We start from the raw sequence: 25,995 nt of genomic DNA on the forward strand, positions 1-25,995 counted from the left end.
TATTCTTGTTACTCAAGAGATGCCTTTCTTGGGACACATCCTTACCCCTGAGGATTTCCGCATGGATCCTGCCAAGGTCCAGGCGGTATCTGAATGGGTCCGGGATGCTTCCCTGAAAGCCCTCCAAAGGTTTTTAGGGTTTGCAAATTACTACATATGTTTTATCCCAAATTTTTCAGTAATCGCCAAACCTCTTACCGACCTCACCCGCACTGGTCTCGGGAGTGCTTTTCCTCCGTCTCGGTACTAATCCAACCAGATCAAACTCAACCCTTTATTGTGGAGGTGGATGCTTCCGAGTTGGGTATGGGAGCAGTATTGTCTCAGGGTCCCACTTCTCACACTCATCTCCGACCCTGTGCCTTCTTTTCCCATAAAAATGTGGTCTTTTTAGAATCAGCCAGGAGACTCAACTCTAGACAGGCTAGATGGGCTCTATTTTTACCAGGTTCAATTTTGTTGTTACCTACAGGCCTGGTTCAAAGAATATTAAAGCGGATGCCTCCGCCTGAGACCAAACCCAAAAGGATATAGCTTCCTGGTGCAGTAGTGGTAACCGTAGACTCTGACTTGACCACAGAGGTCGCGGCCCCTGAAGCCCTTCCAGAGGGCAAACTGTTTATACCCCTACACCTCCGGTGGAGGCTCCTCCAGGAGTGTCATGACTCAGTCCTGTCAGGTCACCCAGGCATCTCTGGTACCAGGGACCTTGTCACCCATGGTTTCTGGTGGCCAGGGCTGCTACGGGATGTCTGAGCCTACGTGGTCTCATGTGAGAATTGCGCCCGGTCTAAAACTCCCAGATCCCGACCTGCAGGCTTGCTGTGTCCTTTGCCGGTGCCCCAAGGACCCTGGGCCCATTTAGCCTTGGCTTTTATCACTGATCTCCCTTCGTCCCAGGGCAGGTCGGTGTTCTGGGTAGTGGTAGACCGGTTTAGTAAAATGGCCTACTTCATCCCACTGAAGAAATTGTCCAATGCCAAAGAGCTAGTTAACCTCTTTATTAAACATATTTTACGTTTGCACGGGGTACCTGTTAACATCGTCTCTGACAGGGGGTTCAATGTGTATCGTTGTTTTGGAGGGCGTTCTGCAAGCAGTTAGGACAATACTTGTCCTTTTCATCGGCCTTTCATCCAGAAACTAACGGCCAGACTCAGAGGACTAATCAGGTCTGGAACAGTATCTCAGATGCTTCGTGGCAGACGCTCGGGATAAATGGTTGAGGTTTTTGGTTGCTTGCGAAATTTGCCCTCAATAATCACATCATCGCATCGTCAGGAGTTTCTCCATTCTTTGCTAATTATGGTTTTAATCCCCGATTTTCTTCATTTTCCCCATGTGTATCAGATAACACTGAAGTGGAGCTTCTCACTGGGAACTTGGGGGTCATCAGGTCCAGAGTAATCTCAGGGCAGCTCAGGACCGCCAGCGGCTTCAATCCAATAAAAGGCGTTCGGCCAACCCTGATTTCTTGGTGGGAGATCGGGTTTGGTTATCTTCCAAGAACCTCCGCCTGAGGGTACTCTCGAGAAAGTTCGCCCCCAGGTACATCGGTCCTTATGAGGTCAAGGAGGTGATCAACCCAGTCTCCTTCCGCTTAAAATTGCCCCCCTCCTTCCACATCCATGATGTCTTTCATTCCTCCCTTCTAAGGCGGGATTCACACGACCGGGTCGTTCCCGAGCCCGAGTGTCGGCCGGTAAAATCGGCCATTTTGCCCGGCCGGTTTGCATAAAGTTATGCATCCGTGCCGGGCCGGGCAGATTCGGACAGTGACATCAGCGGCAGCTCCTGAAGGGGAATCCCCATGTGTTCGGGGATTCCGCTTCAGGAGTTTCCCCTGATGTCACTGCCCAGATATGGACAGAGACATCAAGCGCTCTGTCCAGGAGCGGAATCCCAGAAAACACGGGGATTCCGCTCCTTCAAGGAGCTAAAGTGCGGCTAGCACATAGCAGAGCGGGGAGATACCTCCCTGCTCTGCTATAGTGGCGTCGCTGCAGTAGTAGCAGCCGCAGCAGCAGCAGCTGCTGCTACTAGCGGCGCCATCGAAGGTGTCGCCGGGCCAGGGTGCTTTTAACAAGCAGGGGAAGGAAGCCAGCGCAGCGCTCCCTCCACCTGCTGTACACCCCGGCCCTGCAACACAGTGTACAGCGATGCCATTCGTCAGAATGGCATCAACTCCTCCTCCTCACATGCACTCTGCGCTGTGAGGAGGAGGAGATAGAGCGCAAGCGCCGGGAAACCCGGCCATCACTCGGAACACATTCCGGTGATGGCCGTGTAATACCCGGCCCCATAGACTTCTATGGGAGCCGGGCGGCCGGGTGCCCGGGCAAAGATAGAGCATGTCCTATTTTTTGACGGCCTGATTTCCCGGCCGTCAAAAAATCGGTCGTGTGAATAGCCCCATTAGGGGTCTATCATTACTAATGCAGCCGGGTGCCGGCCGATTTATGAACGGCCGGCACCCGGCCGGGAAACCCTGCCTTGTGAATGAGGCCTTAAGAGATTTGTTCCCCCCATCCTTCCCATAGGGAAACCTCCCGTCCCAGTATTGACACCTGAGGGACAGGAGTTGGAGGTGGCCAGGTTGCTGGACAGTAGAAAGGTTCAGGGGTCTGTCCAGTACCTGGTCCATTGGAAAGGATATGGTCCAGAGGAGAGGACTTGGGTCCCAGTCCGAGATATCCATGCTCAGACCCTTATAAAAAATGTCATAAAAAATTTCCAAATAAACCTGGTTCCGTGGTGGAGGGTCCAGTGGCCCCTCGTAAAAGGGGGTGTACTGTCATGCATTCCCTTCCTGTGGCTCTCTCAGTCTCCAGGACATCGAGAGTTACTTGCTCGGGCATCGCCCGGCCTGGCAGACTGAGGCAGTCTGCAGCCAATAGGAGCTCAGGAGCATCAGGCCAATCAAAGCCTGGCTGTTGTTCGTGACTCCTGACTTTTCTTTGCCTTCTGACTTTTGTTTTGCCGCACTCTCCTGGTTTGACCCTGCCTGCCTGACTCAGCCTTTTGCGCCCGGACTTGTCCGTGGGGCAATTGCCCTGCCTCTCCCTCCGTGTACTTCCCAGGTGACCTTTTGTTGTTTCGTACTCTCTGTCTTATCTGTTTGTCAGTTACACTTGTACGAGTATAGCGTACGCCGCCCAGTTGTGCGCCGTCATTTAGGTCTGGTAGGTAGGGACTGAGGTTTGGGAAGAATAGGGACCTCACTGTTACCCGTGTATTTGTTCATGACAGTCTGACTGTGTAGGGTTACCCCCCCCCCAACTGGTAACATCTAGTTGGCAATTTTTCATATATTTCAAGGAGGAATAGCAGAGGAATGGCACAACGTAGAGTTCTAAGAAAAGATGCTACAGAATTCAGGCACACAGTTACTAACTAAATAAAACAGAAATGTCAGGAGAAGTCACAGATTCTCTTTAACTGATTATCCCATCAAAATTGGTGACAGATGCACATTAAGTTGTCCACAAAAATAAAAAAAAGGGGGTCCTAGGGACTGCTGACAAACATTTTAAGCTTTCCTTTTTCCTCGGTCATGCAAGTTGCATGTCCGAGAAGCCGATGTTTGATTGCCCCGGCACGGCGGTCACAAGTGCCACTCTCTGCTCTGCCAATCAGGAGACCGCTAGAGCTATCACTCAGAGTAGAGGTGGGGGGGCTTGTAGTGTGCAGTGCAGGAACACTTGCACATCAATTCCCGCATCAGTGGCACTTGCAATCAGCGAGACCGAGAAAAAAATGTACATTTAAAATGCGCTTCCCCTCCCTTATGTCACCTTGTCAGCAGTTTTGAGACCTCAAAACTGCTGATGGGTTCCCTTTAATTAAAGGACTGTTTAATTATGAGAGACAGCAATATTTTTATGAGAGAGAAAGATTTTTATGAGCGCTTTTTTTTTCTCTGTATCCAGGGTGTATCCATTGAGTCAGCTGAGTTGTGGTCTAGTGAAACCGAGTAATATGAAATTTTGCTAATGTCAGAAGGTCAGTGCTTGCAGGTGAGGAAGAGCTGGCCAAATCCCAAAGTTATAGTCATCAAATTAAATTTAACTTCTCTATAAAATACATTGACTTCATGCATAAAAACTGTTGTAAGAAAGTGATCACTCCTTATAAATATGCCATGGGAAAATGTAAGCTCGAATCTGACAGGTTGCCATGGGCAACGCTGACACTTTTTTTTAGGTCAGTTTTTATTCATGAAGCTCATGAGGCCTCATTTATCAAGAATGTCTAACAGAAAAACTGGTTTTGTTGACCATAACAACCAATCACAGTCCAGCTTTCAGTTTTTCCAGAGCAGTTTATGAAATGAAAGGTAAACTCTGACTGGTTGCATAAAGAAGCACTCCACTTCCCCCCCCCCCTCCATTGTACCTGTAATGTCTATGGCCGCGGTCTGTCGTTCTAACTTACCCGTCGACGACCGCGGCCATGAACGTCCAGCTGCTGTGCTGCGTCGTCCCCCTGTGAGGCGCTAGCACTCACTTCCGGGTATCGAGCCTGTCTCCCGGAGGGTGCGGGCTCATGCCCACTCTTAAAGGGCCAGCGCGCGCACCTGAAAATCTTCATCATCAACTCATGAATTCCTGGACTATAAGAGGGTCACCGCCCTTCTTATCCTCGCCTGAGCGTTGTTGTTGTTGTTGTTTCCCGTAGTCTGTCTTGCAAATGGTCTCCTAAGTGTCTTCCAGCTTCCCAGTGTTCCCCGAACCTGTGTCCTGTATCCTGTTACCCGTGCTATCAGTACCATCCTGGTCTACTTCCGTGCTGAGCTGTTGTCGTGTTTTTCTGCATCTCCACGCTTGTTCTACTGCACCACGCCTGACGTCTACCTGCTGTAAAGCATCTGCCAGACACAGCTTCTGTGTCGACGCCTGTGGTTAACCAGTCTGCACCTGCTCCTAAGTCTGATAGAGTGACTCGATCTGCTACCACTCAGGCTGTTAGGCTCAGGAGTGGGAGAACCTATCACAGCCTGGCCAGACGGTTCTAGCTCTCGCCCTCGGTCTATTTATACCTTCATTTCCTGCTTGTCTCTGCCTGTGATTCTTTCCTGTTTCCTGGCTCTGCTGCTCCTGCTATTATTATTGTCCTTGCTTCATTTTGACCCTGGCTTTACTGACTACGCTCCTGCTCTGCGTTTGGTACCTCGTACACTTCTGGTTTGACTCGGCTCGTTCACTACGCCTGTTGCTCAAGGTGTTGCCGTGGGCAACTGCCCCATTTCCCTTAGCTTCTGTGTACCCTTGTCTGTTTGTCTGTCGTGCACATATTGAGCGTAGGGACCGTCGCCCAGTTGTACGCCGTCGCCTAGGACGGGCCGTGCAATTAGGCAGGGACTGAGTGGCGGGTAGATTAGGGCTCACCTGTCTGTCTCCCTACCCCGTCATTACATAATCACAGGCCCATATACCTTTTCTACCCTGGTCCCTGACACAACTATGGACCCCCTTGAGACCCTGGCTCAGCAAATGCAGGGCTTCTCCCTACAGGTCCAAGCCCTGGCTCAGAGGGGCAACCAGCGTAATGCTACCCTGGTAGTGCCCCCCACCTCACCTCTTGAACCCCACCTCAAGTTGCCTGACTAGTTCTCAGGGAACCGGAAGAATTTTTTCTCCTTTCGGGAGAGTTGTAGTCTAAGGCCCCACTCCTCAGGTTCTGAGACCCAGCGAGTGGGTATAATTATGAGAATGGGCCTTCTCCTTGGCACCTGACGCCCCTCAAGACTGCCTTTGCCGAGAGTCAGCTGGTGACCTTACGTCAGGGTAAGAGACCCGTTGAGGAGTATTGTTCTGACTTTAGGAAGTAGTGTGTAGCTTCTCGGTGGAATGACCCTGCCTTGAGGTGCCAGTTTAGATTGGGTCTGTCGAATGCCCTGAAAGACCTGTTAGTTAGCTATCCCTCTTCAGACTCTTTAGATCAGGTTATGGCTTTAGCGGTACGTCTTGACCGACGTCTCAGGGAACGACGACTTGAACGTTTTTGTGCTTTCTCCTCTGGCTCCCCCATGATGGCTCTCGAGGTTCCATTGCTTCGTTCTTCCACGGAAAACTCGGATGAACCAATGCAACTCAGGGCCTCCGTGTCTCCCCAACAACGTAGAGAGCTCCGCAGGAAGAATGGTCTCTGCTTCTACTGTGGGGATGACAAGCATCAAGTGAACAACTGTCCTAGGCGTAAGAATAAGCAGTCGGAAGAACTTCCGCGCCTAAGTGACCATCGGGGAAGTCACTTGGGCGCACAGGTATTTCCCGTAAATATGAAACCTAATAAGATCTTGCTTCCCTTTCAGGTCTCTTTTGAGGGTAGGTCTGCCACCGGCAGTGCCTTCGTAGATTCAGGGTCTTCTGCTAATATTATGTCTGTGGAATTTGCTATGTCTCTAGCTATGCCATTGATTGATTTGCCTAAACCTCTCCCGTTAGTGGGTATCGACTCCACTCCACTTGCTAATGGTTATTTTACGCAGCATACCCCTGTTTTTGAACTCATTGTTGGCTCCATTCATTTGGAGCAGTGCTCTGTACTGGTGATGCAGGGATTATCGTCCGATTTGATTCTAGGCCTTCCCTGGTTGCAGATGCATAATCCCACGTTTAACTGGAATGCTGGGGATCTTACCAAATGGGGTAATGAATGCATGACGTCCTTTTTTTCTGTTAATTTTATTTCTCTCCCTGTGGAGGTGAACACTCTACCTGAGTTTATTCAGGACTTCGCTGATGTTTTTTCTAAAAAGGCCTCCGAAGTGTTACCTCCTCATAAAGAATACGATTGCGCAATCGATTTGGTACCAGGAGCTAAGCTCCCTAAGGGTAGGATTTTTAATCTCTCTTGTCCCGAATGTGAGGCCATGAGAGAATACATCCAGGAAAGCCTGGCCAACAGTTACATTCGCCCCTCTACTTCTCCGGTAGGTGCTGGCTTCTTCTTCGTAGGGAAGGATTGTGGTCTTAGGCCGTGCATCGATTACCGAAACTTGAATAAGGTCACTGTAAGGAACCAGTATCCCCTTCCTTTGTTTCCTGATCTCTTCAATCAGGTTCAGGGGGCCCAATGGTTCTCTAATTTTGATCTTCGGGGGACTTATAACCTTATCCGAATCAGAGATTTAACACGCCCTAAGGTCATTTCGAATACCTCGTCATGCCCTTTGGGTTGTGTAATGCTCCCGCGGTCTTCCAGAATTTCAGAAATGAGATTTTAAGAGACTATCTGGGGGTATTTCTTGTAGTGTACCTTGATGACATACTTGTGTTTTCCAAGGACTGGTCCTCCCACATTGAGCATGTCAGGAAGGTGCTCCAGGACCTTCGGGAAAACAAACTCTTTGCTAAATCCAAAAAATGTGTGTTTGGGGTGCAGGAGATACCATTTTCGGGTCAAATCCTCACTCCTAATGAATTCCGCATGGACCCTGCCAAGGTTCAGGCTGTGGCTGAATGGGTCCAAACTGCCTCCCTGAAGGCGTTACAGTGCTTCCTGGGGTTTGCTAATTATTACAGGAGATTTATTGCTAACTTCTCGGTCATCGCTAAGCCTCTTACGGATCTTACTCGCAAAGGTGCTGATCTCCTCCACTGGCCTCCGGAGGCGGTCCAGGCTTTTGAGATCCTTAAGAAGTGCTTTATCTCTGCCCCAGTGCTGATTCAGCCTAACCAAATGGAGCCATTCATCGTGGAGGTTGACGCCTCCGAGGTGGGAGTGGGTGCTCTCTTGTCCCAGGGTACCAGGTCCCTCACCCATCTCCGTCCCTGTGCCTACTTCTCCAGGAAGTTCTCGCCCACTGAGAGTAACTATGACGTGGGCAACCGCAAACTCTTAGCCATTAAATGGGCATTTGAAGAGTGGCGATACTTCTTGGAGGGGGCTAGGCACCAGGTAACGGTCGTTACCGACCACAAGAATCTGGTTTTCCTAGAATCTGCCCGGAGGCTAAACCCGAGACAAGCTCGATGGACGTTGTTTTTTACTAGATTCAACTTTGTGGTCATCTATAGGGCTGGGTCTAAAAATACTAAAGCTGATGCACTGTCGCGTAGCTTCATGGCCAGCCCTCCTTCGGAGGAAGATCCTGCTTGTGTTTTGCCCCCAGATATAATAATATCCTCTGTTGATTCTGACTTAGTCTCCGAAATTGCGGCTGATCAAGGTTCAGCTCCCGGGAACCTTCCTGAGAACAAGCTGTTTGTTCCCCTGCAATTCCGGCTAAGGGTACTCAGGGAAAATCATGACTCTGCACTATCTGGCCATCCAGGCATCCTGGGTACCAAGCACCTCATTGCTAGAAACTATTGGTGGCCTGGGTTGTCTAAAGACGTTAAGGCCTACGTCGCCGCTTGTGAAATTTGTGCAAGGTCCAAGACTCCCAGGTCCCAACCAGCGGGCTTACAATGTTCTTTGCCCATTCCCCAGAGACCTTGGACCCATATCTCCATGGATTTTATCACCGATCTGCCTCCATCTCAAGGCAAGTCGGTGGTGTGGGTTGTAGTAGACCGCTTCAGTAAGATGTGCCACTTTGTGCCCTTCAAGAAACTACCCAATGCCAAGATGTTAGCTACCTTGTTTGTCAAACACATCCTGCATCTCCATGGGGTTCCTGTCAATATTGTTTCTGACAGAGGGGTACAATTTGTTTCATTGTTTTGGAGAGCTTTCTGTAAAAAGTTGACGCTTGATCTGTCCTTCTCCTCGGCCTTCCATCCTGAAACTAATGGCCAAACTGAGAGGACTAATCAGTCTCTAGAACAATATTTAAGGTGTTTTATCTCTGACTGTCAATATGATTGGGTCTCCTTCATTCCCCTCGCCGAATTTTCCCTTAATAATGGGGGAAAGTAACTCGGCAGGGGTCTCCCCCTTTTTCTGTAATTTTGGGTTTAATCCACGGTTCTCCTCCGTTTCACCTGATGGTTCCAACAATCCCGAGGTAGATGTAGTTCATCGGGAACTGTGCACAGTCTGGGCCCAGGTTCAGAAGAACCTAGAGGCGTCCCAGAGCATACAAAAGACTCAAGCAGATAAAAGACCTTCTGCTAACCCCTTGTTTGTGGTCGGGGATCTGGTGTGGCTGTCTTCAAAAAATTTGCGTCTTAAATCCCATCCCAAAAATTTGCTCCCCGGCATAGAGGGCCATACCAGGTCATTGATGTCCTTAACCCTGTCTCCTTCCGGCTGGAGTTACCCCCGTCTTTTCAAATACACGACGAGTTTTATGCCTCCCTCTTGAAACTCTGCTCCCCGTCCTTGGCTACCTCGAGGAAACCTCCGGTCCCTGTTCTCACCCCTGAAGGGGTAGAATTCGAGGTGGCCAAGATTGTGGACAGCAGGATGATCCAAGGCTCCCTACAGTACCTGGTCCATTGGAGAGGATACGGGCCTGAGGAGAGGACTTGGGCACCCGCCCAGGATGTTCACGCTGGGGTATTGCTCAGGAGGTTCCATCTTCGGTTCCCCAATAAGCCAGGTCCACCTAGGAAGGGTCCGGTGGCCCCTCATAAAAGGGGGGTACTGTAAAGGATCTGCCAGACACAGCTTCTGTGTCGACGCCCGTGGTTAATCAGTCTGCATCTGCTCCTAGGTCTGATAGAGTGACTCGATCTGCTACCACTCAGGCTGGTAGGCTGAGGAGTGGGAGAACCTATCACAGCCTGGCCAGACGGAGCTAGCTCCCGCCCTCGGTCTATTTATACCTTCATTTCCTGATCTTCCTTTGCCTGTGATTCTGTTTTGTTTCCTGGCTCTGCTGTTCCTGCTCATACTATTGACCTCTGCTTCAAATTGACCCTGGCTTTACTGACTACGCTCCTGCTCTGCGTTTGATACCTCGTACACTCCTGGTTTGACTCGGCTCGTTCACTACTCTTGTTGCTCACGGTGTTGCCGTGGGCAACTGCCCCATTTCCCTTAGCTTCTGTGTACCCTTGTCTGTTTGTCTGTCGTTCACTTATTGAGCGTAGGGACCATCGCCCAGTTGTACGCCGTCGCCTAGGATGGGCCATGCAAGTAGGCAGGGACTGAGTGGCGGGTAGATTAGGGCTCACCTGTCTGTCTCCCTACCCCGACATTACACACAGTTAAGCGGGGTGTACTGTCCTCGGACGGCATGCTGGTGGTTTAGTGGCTCTAAACCTACTGACAGGTTCCCTTTAAAGTCCCATCTTTAAATTTAGCCAAAGTATAAGATTAGAAAAATACTCACCCTTAAAATGTGGCATTTCAATAGGTGAAACTGTACTGTGGACATTCAGAAGGCCTTGGTATTGAAAGGGTTTGTAATAGATGGCACAGATACAGTACATGTGGTGATGTTATGTACACCATCCCGTTGTACACAACTTCAATTGGTGATAGTTAATCAGATGGATTTGTAATAGTCAATGTTCCTTTTACAATTGGTGGGGTCAAAATTAAATGAAACGTGGGAACTTTTTTCCCCTGTTGATTTGCTAATTTATGATTTAGAATAACGATTTATAATAATAGGGCATTATAGAATTTTCTATTCTGATGATAAAAATTCCTCAGTTGGTGATACGGTTGCTAATAAATGGTTTTAAAACTTCTGCGCTTGTGGTTGAAAAATAATCATGTATTTTCCTCAGCAGGCTGTGGACTTGGGGACAATGCAGCTTACATGTATTTCAGGGTTCAGTTTGTAAGGAATGTAGCATCAGCACCCTTATAACTTTTTTGCCCTATTCTATGTCAATATAGGTATTCTTCTTCTTCTTCTTATTATTATTATTATTATTATTATTATTATTATTATTATTATTATTATTATTAACAGCATTAAACTTGGTGTTGACTATTGACGGTTATTCGGGTTTTTATCATGTAATAAATGTCATAAATGTCTGACCTTCTGTTTGGGACTTCAGGCTTCTCAAATGAAATATTGATACTTGACATGTTAAAGGGGTTGTCCAGGATGATAAAATCATGCCTGCTTTCTTCCAAAAACAGGACCACACCTGTCCACAAGTTGTGTCTGGTATTGCTGCTCCGCTCTATTGCAGCAAATGGGGCTAAGCTGTAATACCAAACACAACCTGTGGACATGTGTTGTTGTTTTAAAAACCAAAAAAAAAAGCAGGCATGTTTTTCAAATCTTGGACAACTAGGCCACAACTTTCGTCTTTATTGATACCCCGAGACACTTATTTGTACCTCTCTAGTCTGTAGTCTTTATTCCTCCACCAGTTTGCAGATATCATTCAAGCTACAAGACGAATTATAATCAGCGATAAACAATGGTTTTATAGTTTGTTGTTGATTGTTTTGTGCATTTTACACTTAGCAATACTTGTTACAATTGCTCAAAAGAGTATAAATTGTAATGGTTGTATGTCAAAAGACTTTTTAATTGACACTGGCATCAAATAGTTGGTTGCTGGCTGAATCTGGTTGTAAGGAGGGTGAAATAAGAGCCGCCTTCTACGCCCACTACAGTCTATGGACTGAGACATTTACATTCTTTTGTAAATAGGTTACCTGTCCCTTTTAAGAGACTGTTCGGACGCTAGGTGCAGTGTAAGTATGCTGCTGTGTGTCTTGTTGTTGCAGGTCCTGGCTGGGATACTCAGTGGTGCTGTCATCATCAGGAGGGAGGTAAGAAGTGCAAGGACAGGGAAGAGAGTGTCAGGGATCAGGCCCTGGAAGAGCCTGGTGCGGGCAGAGGAGGGCATAGTGACGCTATACTGTGCGCCACCATGCTGGTAGAAAAGAGGGCGTAGTGGGGAATGAGTGGTGCAGTGCTCAAACCCAGGTAAGGTCTATAGTGGGCCTTGTAGGGAGTTCAGGACATTGGTCTGAAATATGGTCTGATATTGTAGTCCAAGAAAGGCTGTGCTACTGGGAAGTCATTGAAGTAGGTAGCAGTGGGTATGCCTTAGAGTAGTGCCCTGGTGAGACAGCTTCCAAGATCCTGGGGTGACTGGAGAGGTCAACCGAGAGACCTGAGCGAGATGTGGTGACCAAGTAAAGATAGTGCCTTTCAGCCCTAATAGGTTGAGGGTAAGGCCACACGGTGCGTCGTAGATGCGGTTTTGTTGCGTTTGAAAACCGCATGTGGTCAACTGCATGCGTTTTTTGTCTCTGTAATCCTGCAGTTCTGTTGCGTTTTTAAAGGAAATAATTAATGGACATAGTTTTCACCCGTGTTGAAGTTTGTTAGGTGCTTCCTGTAAATAAATAGTTCATTACAATGCATTGCAGAACTGTTAACAAAAACGCAAATATAGGACATGTCGTGAGTTTTTCGCAGCGGACTCACGCTGCGCAAAAATCACGGACTGTCTGCACTGCCCCATAGACTAACATAGGTCCGTACGACACACGTGAAAATCACGCGCATTGCACGGACGTATTACACGTTCGTCTAAACAAGCCCTAAGGGTATGTTCACACGCTTAAAAAATCGTCTGAAAATACGGAGCTGTTCTTTGCCACGTAATTTGAGCTGTTCTTCATTGAACTCAATGAAGCACAGCTCAAGATTTACGAGCGTCTCAGACGGCTCGCAAAATGCGAGGAGGAGCATTTACGTGTGAAACGAGGCAGCTGTTTTCTCTTGAAAACAGTCTGTCTTTTCACACGTAAATGACAGCTAGCGTATGCACATACCCTAAGGGTATGTGCACACACACTAATTATGTCCGTAATTGACGGACGTATTTCGGCCGCAAGTACCGGATCGAACACAGTGCAGGGAGCCGGGCTCCTAGCATCATACTTATGTACGATGCTAGGAGTCCCTGCCTCGCTGCAGGACAACTGTCCCGTACTGTAATCATGTTTTCAGTAAGGGACAGTTGTCCTGCAGCGAGGCAGGGACTCCTAGCATCGTACATAAGTATGATGCTAGGAGCCCGGCTCCCTGCACTGAGTTCGGTCCGGGACTTCCGGCCGAAATACGTCCGTCAATTACGGACGTAATTAGTGTGTGCGCACATACCCTAAGCGTTTTTGAAGCTGAAAATGAAGCTTCTTTAATTTGGAGCTGCTTTTCAGGCATTTTTTGAGGCGTTTTTCATAGTGTTCAATGGAAATTCAGCTCCAAAAAATGCCTCAAGAAGTGACATGCTATTTCTTTTTACGGAGCATCTTTTTACGCTCCGTTTTTTTAAAACAGTGGAGTAAAAAGACGCCCTGTATGAACTAAATACTGTTTTTCCCATTGATTTCAATGGGCAGATGTTTGTAGGTGTTCAGCTTCCGTTTTTTCAGGCGTTTTTCGAGGTGTAAACGCCCCAAAATACACCTGAAAACACTGCGTGTAAACATACCCTAAGGGTATGTGCACACGTAGTGACCAAAAACTTCTGAAAATACAGAGCTGTTTTCAAGGGAAAACAGCCCCTGATTTTCAGACGTTTTTTGAGCAACTCACGTTTTTCACAGCGTTTTTCGCGCCGTTTTTCGCAGCGTTTTTTACGTCCGTTTTTGGAGCTGTTTTCATTGGGGTCTATGAGAAAACGGCTCCAAAAACGTCCAAAGAAGTGCCCTGCACTTCTTTTGCCGAGGCTGTATTTTTACGCGTCGTCGTTTGACAGCTGTCAAACGACGACGCGTAAATTACAGGTCGTCGGCACAGTACGTTGGCAAACCCATTCAAATTAATGGGCAGATGTTTGCCGACGTATTGTAGCCCAATTTTCAGACATAAAACAAGGCATAATACGCCTCGTTTACGTCTGAAAATAGGTCGTGTGAACCCAGCCTAAGACAGGCAGTTATACCACACAAAATTGTTGCTAATTAACATCCCCCATATGTTTACTTTATGTTGGCATCGTTTTTTGAACATCCTTTTATTTTTCTAGGACATTACAAGGCTTAGAACTTTAGCAGCAATTTCTCACATTTTCAAGAATATTTCACAAGGTTATTTTTACAGGGGCCAGTTCAGTTGTGAAGTGGCTTTGAGGACCTTATATATTAGAAATCCCCAATAAGTCACCCCATTTTTAAAAACTGCACCCCTCAATGTATTCAAAACAGCATTTAGAAAGTTTCTTAACCCTTTAGACACAGGAATTAAAGCAAAGTAGAAGTGAAATTTCCAAATTAGATTTTTTTTTTTTGCAGAAATGCATTTTTAATAAAAAAAATTTGTAACACAGAAAGTTTTACCAGAGAAACCCAATATTTATTGCCCAGGTTCTACAGTTTTAGGAAATATCCCACTGTTGGCCCTAGTGTGCTTATGGACTGAAGCACCGGCCTCCGAAGCAAAGGAGTACCTAGTGGATTTTGGGCTTTCTTTTTATTAGAATATACTGTATTTTAGGCACCATGTCAGGTTTGAAGGGCTCTTGCGATGCCAAAAACAGTGGCAATTCCCCAAAAGTGACCCCATTTGGGAAACTACACCTCTCAAGGAAATTATTTAGGTGTATAGTGAGCATTTTGACCCCACAGGTTTATTGCAGAAATTATTGGAAGTAGGCCGTGAAAATTCAAAGAAAATGTAGGTTTAGCAAATTTTTTCTCATTTCCACAAGGGCTAAAGGAGAAAAAGCACAGCAGGGCTTAGAAGGGAATGAGCGCCATTTGACTTTTGGAGCTCAAATTTAGCAGGAATGGTTTGTGGAGGACATGTTGCATTTGCAAAGCCCCTGAGGGACCAAAACAGTGAAAACGCCCAAAAAGTGACTCTATTTAGGAAACTAAGACGTAGCTTTAGCTCAAAATGTTTATTTTCTCAGGGAAAAAAGAACCCCAACATTTGTAAAGCAACTTCTCCGGAGTACGGAAATAGCCCATATGTGGTCATAAACTGCACATGGCAAGGATCAGAAGAGAAGGAGCACCATTTAGCTTTTGGAGTACAGATTTCACTGGATTGGTTTCTTGACACCATGTCGCTTTTGCAAAGTCCCTAAGGTACCAGTACAGTGGAAACTACCCAAAAGGGACTCAATTCACGAAACTACACCCCTTGAAGAATTCATCTAGGGGTGTAGTGAGCATTTTGACCCCCTCAGATATTTAATAGATTTTATTAGAATTGGGCAGTGCAAATAAAAAAAATCCTTCTTTTTCTTCAATAAGACGTAGCTTTAGCTCCAAATTTTTATTTTCTCAACAAATAAAGGTAAAAAATAACCCCAACATTTGTAAACCAATTTCTCCCGAGTACGGCAATACCCCATTTATGGTCATAAACTGCTGTTTGAGCACACGGCTCAGAACGGAAGGAGCGCCATTTGGCTTTTGGAGTGCAGATTTGGCAGGATTGGTTTCTGGTCGCTATGTCGCATTTGGAAAGCCTCTGTGGGACCAAAACAGTGGACAACCCCCAGATGTGACCCCATTTTGGAAACCCTGCAGTTGTTTTGCAGAAATTAGTGTGCACTCGATGTGGCAGAGTGAATTTTTTTTTCCATAGATATGCCAATATGTGGTGCCCAGCTTGTGCCACCATAACAAGACAGATATCTAATTATTATGCTGTGTTTACCGGTTTTAGAATCCCTACATGTGGTCCTAATCTTTTGCCTGGACATTTGACAGGGCTCAGGAGTGAAAGAGTACCATGAAGTTGAGGCCTAATTGGCGATTTACAAAGTATTGGTTCACAATTGCAGAGGCTCTGATGTATCCAGTTTTGGAAACTGCACCCCTCATGGCATTTATTTATGGGTGTAGTGAGCATTTTCATCCCACAAGTCTTTTCCATAAATGATTGCGCTGCGGATTGTGCAAAGTAAAAAATGAAATTTTTCCCTAGATAGTTTGGGCACACTGTAGGGTTCGGAAGGGAGGGAGCGCCATTTGGCTTTTGGAGCGTGGATTTTGCTTGGTAGTAGTTTTGTTTGGAGTTTTACTGGTATTTCAGTTTATAATGTGGGAGTACATGTAAGCTGGGCAGAGTACATCAGGGGCAAAGTCAGGTGGTATAATAATGGGGTAAAAAAACAATAAAATAATCAAAAAATGTGTATTACGCTGTGAAACAATCCTTTATGCACAGACCAGTGTCGCACTGATAAATGGTGTCCTTTCATATCCCCCTTTTGGTCCACACTCCGCACCTTTGCAGTTTGGGGAATTTTTCTGGGAAAGTGTTGTCCTGGTATAATACGGGCACTCTCGCTCCCAGCAGATATGTTTGGTCCCTACCCTTCCTGGTTCCCTAATTTTAGGGCCTTGAAATGTTCCCCTTGTGCGGGCACAACAGCATATTTTTCTTTCCTGACAAATTTTTGATCACTTTTTATCCTATTTGATCACTTTTTATCCTATTTTTTGGGAAGGTGACCAAAAAAACAGCAATTCTGGCATAGGTTTTTTTATATACAGCGTTCACCATGCGTTATAAATTACATGTTAACTTTATTCTACGGGTCAGTAGGATTCTAGCAATACCTAATTTATAGCACTTTTTATGTTTACAACTTTTTGCACCAATAAAATAACTTTTGTAATAGAATGTATTTTTTCTGTCGCCATGTTGTGAGAACCATAACTTTTGAATTTTTTTGTCCACGGATCTGTATGAAGGCTTGTTTTTTGCGAGACGAGCTATAGATTGTATAGGTACCATTTTTGGATAAATGCGAGTTTTTGATCACTTTATATTCCAATTTTTGTAGGGCAAAGTGGCCAAAAACCAGAAATTGTGGCATTGTTTTGTTACGCCGTTCACCGCGTGGAATAAATAACATAACATTTTTTATAGTTCAGGCCGTTATGGAAGCGGCGATACCAAATATGTATGGTTTATTTAATTTTTTCAATAAGAAAGGACTTGATAAGGGAAAAAGGGCGATTGTGTTTTATTTTATTACTTTAAATTTTTATTCTATTTTTCACAACTTTTTGTTCACTTTTTGCTCACTTTTTTTTACACATTTCTTTAGTCCCACTAGGGGACTTGAAGGTCCAACTGTCAGATTTTTTTGTCTAATACATTGCACTACCTATGTAGTGCAATGTATTAGATCTGTTAGTTATTCACTGACAGCAAGTTGATCAGGCTGCGCCTCCGGGCGGGTCCTAATAGGCTTCCGTAATGGCAGAGCAGGAGGCCATTGTTAGGCCTCCTGTTGCCATAGCAGCAGTTAGCAGCCCTGCGATTGTATGGCATGGCTGCCGATCTGCTGCCAACCCCTAAGATGCTGTGATCGCTTTTGCTGCATCTAAGGGGTTAATAGCAGGAATCAGAGCTAGCTCTGGTTCCTGCCATAACAGGTAGATGTCAGCTTTAACATACAGCTGACATCCACCTCTGATGACGCTGGCTCAGCTGCTGGGCGGGGCCTGAAAGGCTTCCGTACTAGTACTAGGCTTCCTAACTACTTGTGTTAGGCCTCCGGTTGCCTTTGCAGCCACCGACACCCCGGCAATTTCATTGCTGAGGTGCCGATGAGCTGCAAACCCTTACATGCAGCGATCTCTTTCGATGGCAGCATCTGAGGGGTTAATGGCAGGAATCAGAGCTAGCTCCATTTCCCACCGTTACAGGTGGATGACAGCTGTAACATACAGCTGACATCCACGGCTGATGACACCGGCTCAGCTGCTGAGCCGGCGCCATCTTGGCAGCGACGGAAGACTTTTAGGCCCCGCCTGAAAGGCTTCCGTGCTAGGCATACTGGGAGGATAGTGTTAGGCCTCTGGTTGCCTTTGCAGCCACCGGTACCCCGGCAATTTCATTGCTGGGGTGCCGATGAGCTGCAAACCCCTTAAATGCAGCAATCGCTTTTGACCGCTGCATTTAGGAGGTTAATGGCGGGGATCGGAGCAAACTTCGGTCCTCGCCATTACCCCAGGGTGTCAGCTGAAACATGCAGCCAACACCCAGGATTGGTGGCACCGACCCAGCTTTTGAGCCGGTGTCCACCATTTGTTGTATGGATACGGCAAAATGCGAGAAGCACTAGCTTTCCATGACGTATTCACATGACAAATGTTGGGGAGGGGTTACTCGTATATCATGAAGAAATAACCTTATGATTTTGTACAATTGTAAAATAAGTTGTGTTTAGTAAAAGTCTTGTTCAACATTTATTGGTCTGCGATCGTGTATTTTTTAAAGGGGGACCAGCCGTGAAAACCCCATGTTACATTGTTCCTCTTACATAAATCAACTAAATCGGTATAGGAAACCAGAAAAACAGCTGATTGGAGGGTGCAAGGTAGCATATTGGGCATATGGGTATGCACTCCTTGCACTATGGGCAATGTATGCACTATTCACATGGGCATTGTGTGGCTCTGTATGCAAGTTATAACATTAAAACCACCTGCCTAATATTGTGTAGGTCCCATTCATGCTGCCTAAACAGCTCTGACCCATCTAGGCATGGACTCCACAAGACTTCTGAAGCTGTCCTGTGGTATCTGGCACCAAGATGTTAGCAGCAGATCCTTTAAGTCGCGAGGTGGGGCCTCCATGGATCGGACTTGTTTTTCCAGCACATCCCACAGATGCACAATCGGATTGAGATCGGGGAATTTGGAGGCCAAGTCAACACCTTAAATACTTTATCATATTCCTCAGACCATTCTTGTACAATTTTTGCAGTGTGGCAGGGTACATCATCCTGCTTAAAGGCCACTGCAATTAGGGAATACCATTACCATGAAGGCATGTGCTTGGTCCACAACAATATTTAGGTAGATGGTACGTGTCAAAGTAAAATCCACATGAATGCCAGGACCCAAAGATTGCCAGCAGAACTTTGACCAGAGTATTACACTGCCTCCGCCGGCTTGTTTTCTTTTAATGGTACATCCTGGTGCCATCTCTTTCCCAGACAAGTGACCCGAAAAAAAAAGTGATTCATCACACTAGGCTACCTTCTACTGTTGCTCTGTGGTCCAGTACTGATGCTCATGTGCTCATTGTAGGCAATATTGTTAATGCGACGTTGCCCCGAACACAGCACTGTGCACTGACTCCTTTCTATCATAGCCAGCATTAACTTTTTCAGGAATTTGTGCTATATTAGCTCTTCTGTGGCAAAAGGGCTAGCCCCCAGTCCTAATGCATATCAATGAGCCTTGGACACTCATGACCCTGTCGCCAGTTCACTGGTTATCCTTCCTTCGACCACTTTTTCTTTTACTCCATTACAATTTGGTACATTTCAAAGTCGCTCAGATCCTTACACTTGTCCATTTTTCCTGCTTCCAACACATCAACTTCAACAACTGAATGTTCACGTTCTGCCTAATATATCATACCTCCTTAGATGAGCCATTGAAATGAGATAATCAATGTTATTCACTTCACCTGCCAGTGGTTAATGTTATGGCTAATGGTGTATGTATCTGGGCACTAGATGCATTATTTATTTGGGATAATATAGCACAAATAACTATTGTGTGTTTTAGAATTGGCTATTTTATTACATATATTTTTATTTCATTTTTTGAGGGTGGGGCAAACTGGAAAATGTATAGGTTCTTAACTTTTACATTGATATATATTTGGTATATTTTAATTGGCGTTTTATTAGATGTAAGGATGTGGCCAAAATGTCAACTTTCAAGAAAGGTAAATTTGTTGTATCGCCCACGAAATGGAGCCTGTTATTAAACCAATAGATTGAAGGAGCTGCAATGCTCCTCAAAGCACCTTTCCCCTCACTAGATGATGTCTGGCTAGTAAAGTCAATTGCCCAACAAATTCCCTACCAAGTGAGACTGACAGAGCACTATACTTGAGAAACATGTTAAAGAATAGGAATTTTTGGCCCATTGGGACTATACCTCCTCAAATCAAAGCCCCTCAGCAATTAGCTGATAACGTGTAAAGCTTTGGGCAGCCCCATATGGATAAATAGGAACACATGTAATACATGGTCCCGCTAAGTCCTTCTGAAGTGGGAGCCACTCTTTTCAGTGGCTCTCCACTCAGGCTAATAGAAAGAGTCCCAAGCAGGATACCCCCTGTCCCCCTATTACATCCATATTTTCTAATCAAAAATTGTGATTGCCATTTTCATTAGAAACAGTGGTAGGAACATGTCCTACTGTAAGGTGTTTTTTGTGTATGAGCAGCATAACTTCTGAAAAGGTGTGAAGAAATTTGTTAGTGGGTTTTGGCTGTGAAAATATTTGTCCTAATACTTACATATATAATTAGGAACACTGGAAGTTTTAAGCTATATCCAGTTTTTTCCTGTAATACATGTAATACTTTTGTATAAATAATAAAGTATTTGCCCTTGTCCTTTGGTGTTAAAGTACAAAATAATTTGTCCCATAATACTTGTGGAGTGACCATGTATTAGAAGAGCCAGTATCAAAGTAAAAGAGGAGAGTGAAAGAATGAAAACAAAAGAAAAGGAAGAAATAAGAACATTAAATGCAGTAGAGAGTGAGTAAAAGCGGGTCACATGAAGCAAATCCCACTTAGGTCCCATGCACACGACCGTAAAAAATCTCTGTAATTGCGGACCGTAATACGGTCCGCAATTACGGACCCACCCAGTTTTATTGGCCGCGGACACCTTTCCGTATCGCTACGGATAGGTGTCCGTGCCATAGAACCGTGCCGGGAATTATGGAGCATGTCCCACTTTTCATTTTTTTACAGGCCGTGCTCCCATCCCGTGATTACGGGCACGGCCATGTGCATGAGGCCTTAATGTTTACCATAGGAGGGGGACAAAGAGACCTAGGAGCAGAATGACTATGCCAGCCATGCTGGATACTTATCTAATATTTCACAGTGGAGGTTCATCCTTAGAACATGGATGTAATCAAAAATCCTGAGTACATATTGAAATATACTGAGTACCCCTTATTACAACTGTTATGCACATGTCTGCAGACTTCCTTCTGACCTGAAGCCGGAACTATTGAAATGAATATGTGAACTTGGTGGGTTTTTACAAACAAAAAATGAGACTTTGTATATGATTAAAAATAAAATGCTTCCAGTGTTAAAAGTACTGCATGTATTTATGGTGTCTTGTCTTTCACTGCTTTTATGTTTTCTTCCATAAATATTCAAATGCTAATATACAGGTGAAGTATATATTATAGGCCATAGGTACTGTAGATTCGCCATCTTATACCTTCATGTCATCGATGCAGCCACTGAACATTATTACATAAATAGTGCACTCTGCTGTTATGGCTGGGATGAGCTGTATATAGATAGACAATGGTGTTAAGGACACTATAAGTGATAGGAACTATATTTAGGCTAAGAGTAGAACATTGGGCAGAGGCATTAGAATGTGTATTACCCACGTGATTTATGAATCTCTAACTTGTACGTTTTGCATTTTGGTGATGTGTTTCACATTTTCTGATAATATTGCTTGTACTTTTTTATTCTTATGTTATTTGTTTAATATAATTTAGTTTGCAAATCTCATTTTATATGAAATGTTAATTTTGTCAAAACTAAAGTGCAAATGTACACTAAATGGCCAACAGTATGTGGATACCTGACTATCACATCTATATCAGCTTGTTGGATGTCCCATTCCAAAACCATGAGCGTTAATATAGCGTTGGGACAACATTTCTGTTTTCAATATCATAGAATATTTTAATAAACAAATACCAGAAACACATTGCATTGTGTCACGGCTATGGGGTATGTGGACCCACTAGGCCGCTCTGCTGTATTAGAGTAGCAGCCGGCCAAATGATAGCCAATAACAGTCTGTAGGACAAGAGTACCTGGATAGATGATTTGGCAAATACTCAGCGTGGCAGACAAAAGGCGTAGCAGACAAATGGTGTAGCAACACGTGGTCGTAGCAGACCCTTGGCACAAATGACACTTGGCACAGATGACATTTGGCACAGATTACACTCTCAACAATTATTGTATATGGGATACAGGAAATCGGAACACTGGATACAGGATACAACTAAGGACCATTTGCAAGGACTAACATTGGCAGACACAACAATGCTCAGGCAAGGAGAGGAAGGGCAGAACCCTTTTTAATGTCCAGGATTCATAGGGATTGGCTAGGGAACTTTTGCATGGTGCGTGCGATGGCCCTTTAAGGCCGGGAACGAGCGTGCACGCGCACCCTACAGGATCAGTGGGGGAGTTGAAGCCGCGTGTGCCAGCATCTCTAGGCATGAAGAGAGTGTCCTGTGGTCGCGGCTGCCGGTAAGTAGGATGTGCCGGCAGTCAGAAATCGCGGGCACAACACATTGAAAGGCTTTGTTTGTTTACTTTATCTTTGCAAAGTAAAAGAAAATTAACAAGAATACCCATGTAGAGAAACATTCTCATTATTAGAAAAGAAAAAGCATTAAACAAGACAAAAAAAAATCCTATTGTTGTCTTATGTAGCATCAAATAAAAAACGGGAATATGAACCATATTGTTTTGCAATATAAAACTATAGAAGAAGGGCAACAGTTCAAAATAAAAATAAAGAAGACAAGTTCCGATGCCCTTATACTTTGTCCTCTAGTCTGCATATTTCCCCTTCAAAGGAGTGTTCAAAAGGATTTGATTCTAAAAAAAAAAAGTGAGAGGACGAAGGGGATGGAACAGAGACAATAACATTAGGGACAAGGAGGATAGACAAGACGGAAACAATTAGAGGTGGTCACCCCCCATGAGAATAGTTATGGGTCACCAGTAATCAAAGCCTAGTAGAATAAGTGATCCAGGGCTACCGGATTCATTCAAATTTTGACACTTTATCATGAAGTAAGCGGGTTAAGTGTTTATTCACCATGATTCAGATTAATTTACTTTTAACTTATTTAAAAGATAAGGAAGAGGTTTTCCTTGATCTATCACTATCTTGGCTGCCAAAAAAAAAAGACAGAAATAAGGGAGTAAGTATTAGGCCCCATGCCCACTTCAGTTTTTTCCTTCAGGGTGCTAGCCGTTTTTCTGACGGCTAGCACACTGACCCATTCATTTCAATGGGGCCATGCACACTTCAGTTTTTTTTACGGTCCCGTTGCTCCGTTCCGATCCAAAGTAGAGCATGTCCTACTTTGGGCCGAGATTCCGTGACCGTGAGGCCCATGCAAGTCAATGGGGCCGTCAGAAAAACTGAAGGCACACGGAAGGCATCCGTGTGCCGTCCATGTGTGAAGGAGCCGTTGCCTAGCAACGGCCGGGCGGGCAGAAAAACATAACAGAAATATTACACTAATTGGCAGCCACTTAATCAATCACTGATAGAGAAAAGAGGCTGCTGATTAAAAATAAAATAAAAAGCAGTTCATACGTACCCGGTCGTTGTCTTGGTGACGAGTCCCTCTTCTTCCTCCAGTCCAGCCTTCCTTTCTGACGTGGCAGCCTGTGATTGGCTGCAGAGGCCGCTGCAGCCTGTGATTGGCTGCAGAGGCGGTCACGTGCGATGAAGCGTCATCCCTGGAGGCCGGCCTTCTGACGTCATCCTGACGTGCGTGACCGCCACTACAGCCTGTGATTGGCTGCAGCGGCAACATGGATGAAACGTCATCGCTGGAGGCCGGACAGGAGGAAAGTAAGTATGAATTTATTTTATTTTTTATTACATTAAAATTGTATTTCCGAGCGCCGAGCATGGTACTGTCCAGGGTGCTGAAAGAGTTACCGCCGATCAGTGCAGCCCATTAACTCTTTCAGCACCCTGGACAGTACCATGCTCGGCGCACGTAAACGTAAACACGGAGTGCACACGGCCGCTAAAACGGCCACACGGATCCGTCACAAACGGCCGTGAAAAATGTCTCGGAAGTGTGCACGAGGCCTAAGTAGGAAAATGTGGTATAGGTTCATTAAGAAGAGCCTGGTGGCTTCCGGTTCCGGCGCTGGGATGTGAGGACGGCGTGAGGTGAGCTCCCGAGACCCGATCCCCTGAACCTCCGCCGCCACACACACCCGCAAAATAAACCTACCTCGGCAGTTAGCTGGAGGCACGGTGAGAGGGCACAGATAGTGCATGGAGCGGTACCTCCTCAGGAGCGGCAGCCGCGAGAACACCCGTCCGTCCGGACACACGAGGCAGGGAGAGGAGATATCCAAGATGGCGACGTTGCAGCATGTCTCTCCGCCGGGCAGCAGGCCACAGAGTCCAGAGCCCCCTGTAGAGCAAATATCACAGCCGGAGGTGGCAAAACTGGATTATAGGAGATTGGCGATAGAAGTTGCCACACATCTAGCTCCCGACATCAAAGATTCGCTGGTGGCTACGGTAACAACGACATTGCAGAAACTGCAAAATGAGGTTACGTCACATGGCACACGGCTGGATGAACTGGAACAACGAGTCAGCCTTATGGAGGATGAATCAGCGGGGGCACACACACACATCCAAGGCCTATTGCAAGACAACTCCAGGCTCAGAGACCGCCTGGAGGACTTGGAAAACCGCTCCAGGAGGAACAACCTCAGAATTGTCGGCCTGCCTGAGCACATTAAACCCCAGCACTTACAGGGGATATGCGAAATGGAGCTTCCAGAAGCCCTAGGCCTGAACAGGTCTTGCAGAGTGGAGAGAGCGCATCGGGTCGGCCCACCGGGTGCAGTAAAGGCCAACACAGGAGAACCGCACAACAGGCCACGTCAAGTGATTATGCGATACCTAGACTACAATGACAAAGAGGAACTCTTGCGAACCTTTAGGAATCGAAATACACCATTACAGCTTCGAGGAGCTAAAATAATTTTATTTGCCGACTACTCTGCAGATGTCACGCGGAGACGGAGATCATTTGGAGGAGTATGCACTACTTTATACAAGAGCAAAGTTAAATTCCAGCTGCAATACCCGGCAACATTGAGGGTTACAAGACCAGACGGTTCAGTCAAGGTTTTTCATACGCCGGAGGAGGCGACGCTCTTCGTGGACAAGATGGTGAGACATGAGAACTCCGACGCAACAATAGCGAACACCCGGCAGAGCTCAACGACAAAGAAAAAGACCTCGATGGACTCAGCATTAGCACGGGACAGTTCCTGGTCCTCCATTGCCCGGGTTCCATCACCCAAGCAACAACGCACAGAGTCCTCCAAATCCTTGCAAGGATCCCGCATTGATAGGATGATGGAGGCGCTACCGGACTGATGAGTATAACTTGCAATATGGAGGGTGTATACATGTCTCATGTCACGCACAAATGTGGTTTTACTGTGGGGTACGAAGGCTAGACATATAAGGCATTATAATTGTATCTAAAGGGTAGGATATTGTACATTAATGACACCCTGGCAAAAGGAATGGTCCAGAAACACCCGAGGGTCATTAAAATCACAAAAATAAGGAGGGGGGGGGGAGGGGGAAGGGCCTTCACCCAGAAAAAAGTGAAGTCAGGCATACCAATATGACGCGAGACACACAAGAGAGAGTGTGGACTTTGCTGGTCGGGTATTATGTTGATACTGGTTATAATACTGTTTTTTTACTGTTTGCACATGAAAATGTTATGGGTTTAGGAGCAACGTGGAGCAGGAACCTCCGAGCAGCCACCATAGGAACGGGGCGCACATGCCCGGAAATAGATATACAAAATAACTCAAATTTGATCCTTATAGAGTAATTTAGAATATGCAAGTGACCTCATGGAATGTTAAGGGGCTCCGTTCCCCCAATAAACGGATGATGGTTCTTCGTCACCTAAAAAAATTACACACTGACATCGCTCTCCTACAGGAGACCCATTTGGAGGAGAGCGACTTCCACCGCATGAAAAAAATGTGGGTGGGTGCAGTTTACGGCTCTTCAGCTTGTGGTCGTAAAGCAGGTGTACTCATTTTGATCAATAGAAATATGATACACAAGGTACTACGCACAAATTCCGACTCGGCAGGTCGCTTGCTCCATGTCGTTCTTGACACTCCGTGTGGGGTCCTAAGCATATACAACATCTACGGACCCAATGATGATAACGTTAAATTTTATAATGAATTGGAAAGGGCGTTGCTAACAGATGATATTCCACATAAATTGGTAGGGGGTGATTTCAATTCTGTCTTAGACCACAGAGAGGATAGGAGGTCACACAAAATTCAAGAGTCGGGATCCATTTTTG

The sequence above is a fragment of the Rhinoderma darwinii genome, chromosome 9 (genome assembly GCF_050947455.1).
Source record: "Rhinoderma darwinii isolate aRhiDar2 chromosome 9, aRhiDar2.hap1, whole genome shotgun sequence".
Lineage (NCBI taxonomy): Eukaryota > Metazoa > Chordata > Amphibia > Anura > Rhinodermatidae > Rhinoderma > Rhinoderma darwinii.